This window comes from Python bivittatus, unplaced genomic scaffold, assembly GCF_059951505.1.
Source record: "Python bivittatus isolate LINGU-HERP-01145 unplaced genomic scaffold, Pbiv_v1 ctg000340_np1212, whole genome shotgun sequence".
Classification (NCBI taxonomy): Eukaryota; Metazoa; Chordata; class Lepidosauria; order Squamata; family Pythonidae; genus Python; species Python bivittatus.
In genome coordinates, this window is record NW_028277056.1 from 26,244,011 (window position 1) to 26,256,531 (window position 12,521).

Below are 12,521 nucleotides of genomic sequence, written 5' to 3' on the forward strand. Positions count from 1 at the left end.
ATCTCTTGCGCAAGTATGTACCACGTGCTTCTATGGAACAAGATGTCAATCATTTCTCCCACACTCCATTTTATTAGAAAAATCAATGAATTCAGAAGAATATTTACAGTATAAAGTCACCATGTGTCATCTGTTTAATTTCATAACTTCCAAATAGGCTTGCTGCTGAATCAGTGTGCATATTAGGATGGGATATTTTACAAAACTATTTTTCTTTCGATTATCAATCCAATTTCACATGTCTTTGACAGAATCAGTATTCCTTACTATCTCTTATAGGAATATATTTTACTACCTGAGGGTGCAAGACATTCCTCTCTATTCCTGGATTGCAAGCAACAAGCTGATTGCACTCCTCAGGACCATTTTTGTAAAATTATACAAGTTAAATCCATGGGTGGATGTCTAGGGGATGATCAAAGTGAGACAAATATCCTTGAGATTTAGGGAAAGAAAGTATAAACAAGTTTCCCTTTCCCTTTCTCCACTTCTCTTTTGGATAGGACAAGACTGCAGTCAGACACCAGTGAAATATTGTCTAAATATCTCACCAGTATTCAGTGAGCAGATATGAATGAATATGCACAGTCGTTCAGTTTAATACACAGTGAGTAAATGAATGAATGAATATCTCAAGAAGAATATTTGGGAAGGAAATATTGGAATTAAATGGAATCAACTGATTTTTTGGCACCAAAATTAATTAAAATGCATAGATGGCTTGTGGGGGGGTGGTAATACTACTTAAAGCAAAGGCCATCGATCATGACCAGTGCTTTTTGATGTTGTCCCAGGAGCTATTTTTTCTAGCTAATAAGCTAATGACTGTATGGCAGGCTTTCATGTTGTCTCCTAGGATCCATATAGAAAACAGCTGCTGAACTTTACAGCATCAGAAAGAGCTAGGGTTAGGGTATATGTTTCTTTGATTTCGAAGTATGGCAGTGGTGGGAACAAACTGTAATAAAAATCATTTTGCATCCCTATTTCTTTTCTTTAACATTAAAAAACCTAGCTAATTATAATTCCTTGAAGAATTATCTTTGGTCCATTAGCCAGCAGGCTGAATAGCTTTTGATGAAACAAACAAGCAAAAAAAATCAGAATGCATTCCTTCCACCCATCTCCTCTCCCTTTGCTGAATTTTTCATCTTACTTTCCCATTGACATATCTTCTTTCTTTCATTTTGTCTCTGCCTCTCCCCTGGTCCACAACTTTTGTACCAGGAGTAAAAGAAGTGAAATATACTTTGGGAAAGGTCCCTGGCTCCCACTCCATTCTGTCACAGACTTACAGCTATAGTTTGCAGGAAATATCTTTTTGAAACTGTTCTTCTCTCATCTATTTTACTTTGTTTCTTGTATGTAACTTAAAAGTCATTTGCAAAGGAATTCAGAAAGGAGCTGCACTGTATTTTTAAAACTGTAATTCCACTCATTTTCAAAACATTAACTGTGGAATCCGAATCATACTTAGCTGGAATTTCATTTCAAAATCAGTGATACTTACTCTGTTTTTTTCTTTCTTTTTTTTTAAGGATGGGATTGAATGACACAAATCAAATTTATGTTACTGTAATTCATTTATCAACAGAGACTTTCTCCTAATAAGAAAAGAATCTTGCAGGTGAGGCTTGTGTAGACCATGTAGACCATGAAGGAAAAGCTTCACTCCAAAGAATCCATAATGTCATCTATAACCTTTCCAAAATTTCCCACCTTTGTAAATTAAACAGGGAGGTCTTTTGAAATATGCTTTTCCTGTTAGTTGTAAACATGGGCAGATGATACATTTCCTCTTTAGGCTGAGAAAAATTATACCTACTGGCATTTATAAATCAAGGAAATAATGCACTTTGATAGTTTAAGAATCCATAACGTGACCAGTCTCATATTTTCAGAAATGTGTGTTAGGCTTTAAAATAAAAGCTAAGGTTGTAGACCACACTAAGCCAAATATGGCTTGCTTGTGTTTACATTATATAAATCCAACCAATGTAGTTTATTCAATAAAACCTGGTTAAGTAAATCCTGAATTATCATTTGTTTAAACAACTACAGAGTAAATGGATTCACACATCATACTAAATCATAATGTAGTAAACTTGTGTCTTAGGATATTGTATGAACTCAGCAATTGTGGTTGGTCAGCCACAGTTTTGGCCTGTGCTGTGTGAATCCAGCCAACTGTGATTATTTCATTTTCAAACCACAGCTTAGTGCGTGTGAATCCAGCCAAGAATGAATTAGCAGAGTTACCTCATTGGGCTGACTATGCCAAACAAGAAGGTACATTTGTGAACATAGTTACTCAATGTTAAATGAATCATGCTTTACTCAACCCAGTTTTCTAAATACACACAATGTACTGAACAATAGACTAACTATATAACCTAGATTGATACAAAACCTCAGGCTAAAATATAGCTGACTTATTTGTGATTCATTTATTGTTCAAACAGAACCAGAGAAAAACACATTAAAGTTTTCCACATTCAAATTAACACCTTGAAAGATTTATCTGCTTGGAAAACTTTGGGGAACCTCCCTGGAGGCATCTTCCTTCAGTTCATTTGATGGGAAAGAATTCACTCTGCTATACATAAAGGGCCTCTTTAACAGGTGCACAGCAAGAAGATGTAAGAAAAAGTGTTCAGAAAGTATTGCTTTTCTTCCAGAAAACACTACCTGTTGAATTTTTGACTTTCTGACAATATACTTCTTAAAGGCCAGCCAGTCACCTTTTAGAAAAAGCTAAAAATGTAAAGCTGTCTGAACCTATTACATGTTTAATCCCCACTGAACATAAGTTCCTTATTTCCAAGTTTGTTCATATAAAATTGCAGCTGAATACTATAATTATATACAAATTTAGCTATATCAGAACTCAAAGAAATTACTGAGCAGAACCATCCCTAACTCTACATGAGATCCAACTGCAAGGAGCAGAGAGTTTCCATAATAAATATCTTTCCTTGTGGTTTATTTACATTAGGAGTCCTCTATGGAATTGTTACAAAAATGTAGTTTATTCTGAAATATAATTACACTGAATGCATGTGCATCCCAGTTATAGAGATAAGCTGCATCATTTGTCAAGGAAAATGCAACATTGTTTAGCACCCCATAAACCAGAATGAGAAAAATCTGGTATTTCTGCAGACCAAAGGCATTTACTTCGGTTTCCTGTTCAAACCTCATTTTTAACTCACACATAGAATTTATTATTATTCTGACCCCGGAAAGGAGCAAAAGAGATTTTCAGATGCTGCTTCATTTATTACCACTTTGAAATTTGTTTATTTTGCTTTGACAAATATGGCTGGATTTAGAAAATTAATTTCAGAACAAATAAAACATGGATAAATGTGGAGTAGGAGGTACTAGAATTTAAACTGAAGAGCAACGGAAAGGAATAAACTGATTACTTTTCACTTCTCCAGTGAGAATGCTACAGTTTTTCCAGGTCCAAAGAAAGACTACATACTTTTGTTGCTTTTGACGAATCACAACTTATTTAAGCCTATATAAATATCTCCTTTGGTTATAGGGGCTATGGTTGAGTCAGGATGACTGTAGTAAAATGGTTCTGGGGCCCTTGAGACAGAAGGTTGATATGGAGCCCATCAAATGGTTAGTGTAAATATGTTGTTGCCAGGGAGGTGGGGGGGGGGTGTAGTGGGTTTTGTATTTGGGGTTTTGATTTCTATAAGTCACCCAGCATCACTGTGAGTGAGTTGGGAGGCCATATAGATTGCTACATAAATAAAGTTATTCTGAATCTTTGTTGGTCTTTTTTTGGTGTCTCTGGGTGCACCCAGTAGCTTTAAAAGTATGCAAAGACTGTGGAGCAAAAATCTAGTATACTGTGACAGGAATGCCTTGCAGTTAATATTACCTGCTACCTATGCAAAGGTCATGCCTCTTCTGTCTGTTTAGGTCAATAAATGTTGTGGAGCAAATTTCTACTAATGATATGGTTTGGAGTATTGATTTCTGACTGCATCATTTTTCAGAAGAATGCTTCTATAAAGCTAATTATGAGATATTTTCTAAAAATATGTCATTTTCTTTCTAATTATTTCTATATTGAGAAAATGCAATGTTTCATCTCTGCTCCCTTTCACAACTAGAGGTTTGCAGTGTTTTCTTCCCAGGATTTCTTTTCATGAATCTTTCCTATATGTATTTGCTTTCATGTAGAACTCAACCATACTCCCTGATCCTACACCCAAGGTTTCTTAAAGAAGTCGTTCCCAGTTTGACATCTGTCAGCTGAGTTGGGTTTACATTCCCACCTGGTAAAAATAGAGCCTTAGCTATTCTTCCAGAACTTCCAAGCTGTTTTCCTGTCTTGGAGGAAATGCAAATATCTTTCAGTCTGTTTTAAGTCTCCTTAAACTAGCCTATGGTAGAGTTCACACTCCCATAGCCAAATAAGATTCAGTTGGTAATGCAGTTGCCTTCTATATATGAAGTAGAGAAGATAAGTTATGTCCTTTTCAAAAAACAAAACAAAACATTGAGTTGGTCAAGAAGTGGTCTGCAATATTGTTTTATTTGGGAATAATTGAATTAAAGTATCTGGGCTTCAGACTTTGATTTTAGTTCTATAATAGCAAGCAAGTAGACATAGACTTCTGCTATTTTAGCATGGGAATGAATGGTTTTAAAGTGTCCATTTTACCAATGGGGTGTTGTAGTCTGTTATATAATCTCTTGTCAAGGAGAAAGGACTACAGAAGAATAACAAAGGCAGTAGGACATAATTGACCTACAGTACTGATGTGTGGCAAACTTTAGAGTTGATCTTTTTAAGAGTAAGCAAAGGAAGAGAAAAAAATGAAACTGTTTGGTCTAAAAGTATTATTGGAAAGTTCTGAAATACATCATTTTTCTCTTAGATACAGAAGGCTGGTACCATCCTCTTAGTAAATATGCTTGTGTCTCCAGCACCTGGAAACCAAGTGTCATGGTGATTACTGCTCCGTATGTTGGATGTTCCTTTACTAAAAAGGTAGTACTTTATCCCTTATAAGGGTATTATAATAAACAAATTTTCTTGGAATACAACCAGCTATTAAAAGTTGTTATAGCTTAATTGATCTTCAATTATTTTAATTGATAAGTAACAAGTAGGAATATAGCATAGTGTGATAAAAGATCTTGCTGTATATCACTTGATCCTATAGCATTTCAGAACTAGGTTACTTTAAGGTTCCTTTGCGTGTTACTCTCTTTTTACATACTGCCCAAGTTGAAGATAATCTATATAGGAGTAAATGGCATACACTGAGCAGATCCATGAAAGATTAGTATACAGTTTTTCATGTGAATCCTGTATAGGAATCTTATGGGATGACCCTTTAGATTCTATAATAGAACTGTTCACTGAGCAGTTGTATGTAAGTGCATGCCCTTTTCTGACTAAATTACTGGAAACTACTAATGATGCCTTGTCTTTCTTCCAATACAGAATGATAGCTTTGTAATGACTCTTAGGGTGGAAGGACTAGATGCTGTTGGTAAAGTTTTTTTCCATGAGAAGGAGCTGAAATGTCCAGTGTATTTGCCAGGTAGAATTTTATCATTCCCAACCTTTCAGATTTGCCCCTTTGGTTTGTCCTTTATTTTTTCCAAGAAAAAATGGTCAGTGTAAGTAAAGTCTACAGGTAATCCTCAAGTTACAACCATTTGTTCAGCAACTGTTCAAAGTTACGATGGTGCTAAATGAAGGGACTTAAGACTGGTCCTTGAAGTTACAACTGTTGTAGTGCCCCCATGGTCACATGAACAAAATTTGGGTGCCTTGCAACCAGCTTGCACTTACGACCAGTTGCAGCATCCCACAGTCATGTGATTGCCATTTGTGCCCTTCCCCACCCCGCTCTTTCTTTGCTCACATGCACCATGCCCTCCTTTTCCCCTTTGCTTGCACACACCCTGCACCCTCTTTCCATGTCATCCCTCTGACTGCATGGACCCTGTGCTCACTTTTCACAGCCTCCCTGTGATTGCATGCACATACCCAGCACCCTCTTTCCTCAGCCTTCCTGCAATTGCATGCATACATGTACCTTGCACCCTCTTTCCACAGCCTCCCTGGGATCGCACACACACGCATATGCCCTACACCCTCTTTCCACAGCTTCCCTGTGCTTACACACATGCACCCTGCATCCTCTTTGCAATACCATGCCCAGACTTTCTGAGCTTACACTGCACTGAGAACCCCCTCTCCTGACTCGTATGCCACCTGTGCTGGGTCTCCTTCACCCTCCTGTGGCACCTCCATGCTCCTTACCTGGAACTCCCTCTGCTTCCCACTTAACGACGTACGTGTCTTGGGTTATGATGACTGTCCATAACCAGACTGGGACTGTCTGGATTGCCATCACTAAGTGATGTGGTCATGTGACATCATGCTCTATGACCGCATTGCTTAGTGATGGCAATCCCAGTCCCAAATGCAGTCATAACTCGGGGACCACCTGTATGTGGAATACTGTCTCAATATAATTTTATGTATCTTGGATAGGTTTTGTAAGAAGTGAGGCAAATGTTTTTCAACTGCTAGAAACCCCTCAAGTAAGTGTCTTAAATGTAGATTTTGAACATTCAAAAATGTCAATTACTACAATTACTATACTTCAGCAGGGGAGGACAGACTAAATAACGGTTCAACAATAACACACATATATTCTATGATGAAGGGGATTATTTAGATTGTATTATTTCTAACAATTTGGCTTTCAGCTCTAGATGCTCCAAGTAGCAGTATATGCCAAACTGTACAGAAACAAGACCGGTTTCCTTGTGTCTCTCAACCTATATCTCAGGATATAGGGAAGAAAATGGCTGCTGCTATACCCCTGGTGATCCTCATGTTCCTTGTTACTGTGGCAATACTGGTAGATCAAAGTCTTTTACTACTCTTTTAGTACAGGCACCTTAAGTATAGACTGAACTTTGTTTCATATTAGCGATGTGGGGGGCGGGCGGGGAGGAGAACTGGGTGTATAAAACAACCTGGACCTTTGCAGGAAGACTCTTGTTGTCTGCACTATCTTTCAAAACTTTACAAGGCAATTTCTAATAATTCTTGTTCCTAATTGTGTTGCTGGTGGATGAGGCTGACTTTTGCGGCAAGGTTTGGCATTAAATATGTATATTTTCAATTTCTGGAAAAGATGTAAACAATATGGAAATGGATTGCTTTCTTGTCAAATTATGCCATTTCCATTCCTGCAACATGGTATCTATGCTGGAATCCATGGTGCTACCATTTTGAAGAAAAAGCTGACCAGATGACAAAAAGCAAGACTCATAGAAATCATGAAAAGTCCATGGTGGGATTCCATGGTTATGTATTGGCTTTCCTTTTCCAGTGATCGCACGTTGCACACCAGATGGTCATTTCTCCATTCCTGTATCTAGGAATGTGACTTTGCCATCATTAATTCTGGGTTCTGTGCATCTCATCAGTGAACACGGGTTTAACTGTGCTCCTCTGACAAAGAATAATGTCTTTCTCTTCTACAAATTTCCAGTTTCTGCCTGTGGGACTACTTTTCAAGTACGAATAAAAAACAAGTTTAGTTTTCTTAAATTTCCGTGCCACACTTCATTTATTAAAGTAGCTGTCTGAATTAATAACTTGGTAGTGCTATAGTCTGATCTCAGTGTTTTGCATAGTCATTTTATAATTCAAATTTGCAGCTATAGGGGAAAGAAGGAAGTTTGAAACTTACCTAAAAGCATATTTACTGAAAAGAAAAAGATTAGAAGGTTCTTATACAGATGAACAAATGTCTTTTAATCCAAAAGAAACATGGACTGTGGAAGAGAATTTGCTGTATCAATAAGTAGGTGTGAGGCACATCTTTAGTTCACTTAATGTCCTTTTGAACAAAAATTAATTTGAAACTACACTGTAATTTTGGATAAGTAAATGATCAGGGGATCTTGGATAATCTCTTTATTATGTGGATACAGAAATTGAATAAATTGGTTTTGTACTGATTCTATGCATCTGCATCTTGCCCAAGATAGCACTACAGTAGGAAAAGCAGGACATAGGTATAGATATAGATATAGATAATATAGATAAATAAAATTAAGTGGAGAATGTGAACTACTGACATTTAAAATTGAGGAAGTTATATTTAGAAAGAAATAATTATCATAGCTTCCTCATCCATCTTGGGACAAAGATGCAAGGAAACAATACAATGAAACTAAGCAAATTATTATATTTAAAAACAGAATTGGAGATCAAGGCACCTATAAGAATGAGCTGATAGCATGCCATGATATCCAAAACAGGAGCGTGAGCTCCATCACTTGTGATAGTACTTTCAGGTAATTGATTTTAGATATATGTTGTTCTGTCTTATGTTCTCATATAAATAGCTAACTCTGAGGTCTTCTGTATTTACTAGACCACATGTTAGCTGTAAATATTCAACAGAGGGGGCTTTTTACCACTTGCGGTACAAGTCTTCACTCTGCCACCTCCAGTTTAAGTACCACAGTATGGGCCACTTAACTTAGACCTAAGAACTGCCAAAGATAAATGCAATTATATGAGCTAAATCGTGGGGCTTTCATAGTTTTTCACATGTATTTTTCACTTTTATTGTGAAATACCAACAAACACTTCAGTCACTGCCTACCTACATGTAGAGTGAATGGGGGGGAAAAAAATCCCAAAAATGAACTGAATTGGAAAATGAATTCATGGTGGTAGATGAGATTTTATGATAAGATTATGCTGCCCTAAGTATGGGGTCTGTGTATCATTACCTTCCTTTTCAGATTTCTCATTATGGCTTCTGTTGTCTTAATGGGAAAAAACATAATACCTGCACAATGCCTATTTTTGCAATACTAGGAAGTACCTGTGAAGAATCCATTCAATCCTTGAAGTAACTTTAAAAATACAGAAGTAAAGTCTCTTTTGAACTTGGCTTTTGGTGATTTCATGTCTGGGTCCATGTAGGTTTATGGCAATAATGCAGAAGTGGTTTGCCACTGTCTTAAATTTATTTAAGATCTGAGTCTAGTCTACAGACCTGGTAATCAAGTACTAAAGTAAGCTTTTTGAGATGAGCCAAAATCTATAGCAAAGAAAATATAGTGCATACTGAAATATGTCTCTATGGCAGTGTTTCTCAACATTGGGAAATTTAAGCTATGTGGACTTTAACTCCCAGAATTCCCCAGCCAGCATGCTGACTGGGGAATTCTGGGAGTTGAAATCCACAGAGCTTAAAACTGCTGAGGTTGAGAAACATTGCTCTATGGTAACTACTGATGTCATTGGAGAAATTCTGCAATGATTTCTAGAACGTATATTCATAGAATACATTAAGAGGCAATTTAGCTTAGTACACTGTAAGATATTGACAGACCAACTATAAATGCAGGAATCCAGTGCAGGAATCCTGATATCATCCTGTCCAATCTTTCTTGAAAACCTCCAATGATGGACCACTCATGACTTCAGGAGGCAGGTTCTTCTGCTGCTTAACAGCTCTCACAGTAAGGAAATTCCTTCTTATTTTAAGTTTGGATCTCTCCTTGCTAAATTACCACCATTGATTCTTGTCTAACTCTCGAGTGCTATGGAGAACGAATCAATATCCTCTGCCCTGTGACATCCTTTCATGTATTGGAAGACTGCTATCATTTCTCCCCTTAGCCTTCCCTTCTTCAGGCTAAACATAAGTTCCTTTAACTGCCCTTTATAGGATTTAGCCTCTAAGCCCCTTACCATCCTAATTGCTCTTCTCTGCACTCTGTCCAGTTCCTCAGAGTCCTTTCTGCATTGTGGAGATCAGAATTGGACACAGTGTTCCAGATATAACCTGACCAGTCCAGCGTAGAGTGGTACTATAGTGATCTTGACACTATACTCTGTTGATGCTGCCCAAAACTGCATTGGATCTTTTGAAAGCACATTGCTGACTCATGTGGCACATTGCTGATTCATGCTTAATCTATGGTCTACCAAAACTCTTACATGCTTCTAGCAAGTTCTATTGCTAAGCTGGGTACTGCCTATCTTGTACCTGTGCATCTGTTTTTTTCCTGGATAAGTACATTTCTCACCATTGAACAACATTTTGTAAGATAGGGCCCAATGCTCCTTTTGAATCTTGAATCTGTCATCTAAGGTGTTAGCATTCCTCTTCCCCCAACTTTGTGTTATTCACAAATTTTATGAACATCCCTTCTATTCCCTCATCTAAGTCATTTATGAAGTTGTTGAAGAGTGTTGGGCCCAGGACAGAACCCTGCTGTCCCCCACTGCATAGCTCCTTCCAGGTAGACATAGACCCATTAAGGACCACACACTGGCTATGGTTGTTCAGTTAACTGCAAAAACATCTCCTAGTGGGACCATCCATCTCACATTGTTCCAGTTTATCAAAAAGGAGGCTATGGTCTACTTTATCAAATACCTTACTAAAGTCTAATTATGCTATGTTTATAGCACTTCCTTGGTACACTGATCTAGTCATATTGTCAACGCTGTAAGATTTGTTTGGTGCAACTTGTTTTTAACAAATCCATGTTGGCTTCTAATAATAATCTTTCTAAGTGATCACAAACCTATTGCTTGATTGTCCTTTCCCAGGTACTAATGTTGGGTTGATTGGTCTGTAGTTTCCTGGATCCATTTTTTTTTCCTTTTTAAAATATTGAAATAACATTGGCACTTCCCCTTGCTCCTGGATTTCTTGAAGATTTCAGTCAGTGGCTCTAAGATGACATTTACCAGTTCCTTTAATGCCCTGGCATGTAATCCATCTGGTCCAGGACACTTGAATTCATTCAAAGCAACTAAATGTTATCTCATCAATTCTTTACATAGTTTGACCTGCATTTCTCTTCTGCTTCCCATAGCTTCTGTAGTGTAGCTTCTGAGAAGTTGGACCACCTTTGTGAAAAGATAGATGCAAGGCAGGAATTAAGCAGTTTGGTCTTCTCCTTATTGTCCATTACCAGTGGTGTGTTTTCTTCATATCTAGGCCATCTGGTTTGGAAAGATTTCATCTATATCTTCTGCTTGGTAGGGTGGCTTGTATTATACACCCTTCCTGTATTACACAATGTCATTTTTGTTTCTTTTCTCCTTAATATACACCCAGACCTTTCAGCACCCTTTCAGCAGGGCTTCTTCCTTGGGGTCATGAATTTCAATATGGCTGTAGTCATTCTTTACATATAATGCAACTCTACTTTCCTTTTGGTTGGGTCTGTTTGTCTTGAACAAATGTTATCCTTCTGTATTTGCTCCCCATACTCTGTACATTGGTATACAAGCATCTGGGCCCTTTAGTACTGTCCTTCTTAAGTTTTCCTGCTGCATCTCTGGGTGTATAGTTGAGTATCCCTTCTTTCTTACCCCTTCCTTCTTGGTTGACAACTGTGCATTCTTGGTTGGCGTACAGTAGTAAATTTCTTATAATGGATCATTATTCTATTATTAGTAATATGTAGCAGATTTGATTTGTTGTTCTGCAGATCAACATTATGGTAAATGTTATGCTAGCAGAGATTACCTTGTAGTCAGCCTCCTAAGGGATCCTGTGTCCTTTGAAGTATGGATTCTGCAATGAACAGAGCCAAATCTTGTGCTGATTCTTCATGAATGCTGGGCCACACCAAGTACTAACCCTTTGCAGCATCCCCAGTGGCCCATCTTAGTGAGCAAGTAAGACCTTGAAGAAAAGCTTGGAATTTAAAACCACTGGAACCCATCTGTCTTATAACAACACTTCTTCTTGCAGGTGTCCATATAGGGGTGACAACTACTAAACCCAATTTGTTGTTATTGAAACCATGTTGGGGCTCCAGTTTCCATCACACTACTAAAGTTTTACTGTTAGGACTTCCGTTTTATGGACTCTGCTTTCCAGAGGTATTTACTGGACTGGTAAGCTGATAATATATGTGTCAGAAAACGACAGACACGGGTTCGGTTGTCCAGTAGACAGAAGTTTTTATTGGGCACGTTTGCAAAGGTGGGTCCCTCCCGCAGCAATGGAGGAACCCCGAAGCAAGGTCTGACAGGTTTTTTATACCCCCTATCTGTCCTCCCCCTCCTACGAGGGCTTGGCTCACAATCTCACCTTTTTTACCGCCCCGGAGCGCCGCTAATTAACCGCAAAACCGCAGACATTCCACTTTCCGAATCCAATCAGCGCAATACACATTCCAATCCCCACTTGACCCGACAGCCGCCCCCTGCCGTTTCTCTTCACTCTGGTGCGAACGTGCCTCTTGCCTGCAGTCTTTCCTCCCTCCTGCCGTCCTTCTCCACTCTGATGCGAGTGTGCCTTCTGCCCATCCTCCCTCCTGCCGTCCCCCAAGGCTGCCCCATGGTGCACAGCGCTCTCCCTTAGCAAACATGGTTCGTTTGAGGCCCTCACTTCTCCCTGCCTTCTCACAATCCCCCTTTTTCTTTTCACGCCTCTGTTGGGCCTCAAACCTGGCTAACAGGATTGCTCCCT

The 12,521-nt window shown here is 38.4% G+C and overlaps 1 pseudogene; it reads left to right on the plus strand.

Annotated features, from left to right (window-relative positions):
* Positions 1 to 3,358: 3,358 nt before the first annotated feature.
* Positions 3,359 to 11,883, plus strand: LOC107326557 (zona pellucida sperm-binding protein 4-like; annotated as a pseudogene).
* The last annotated feature ends 638 nt before the right edge of the window (positions 11,884 to 12,521 follow it).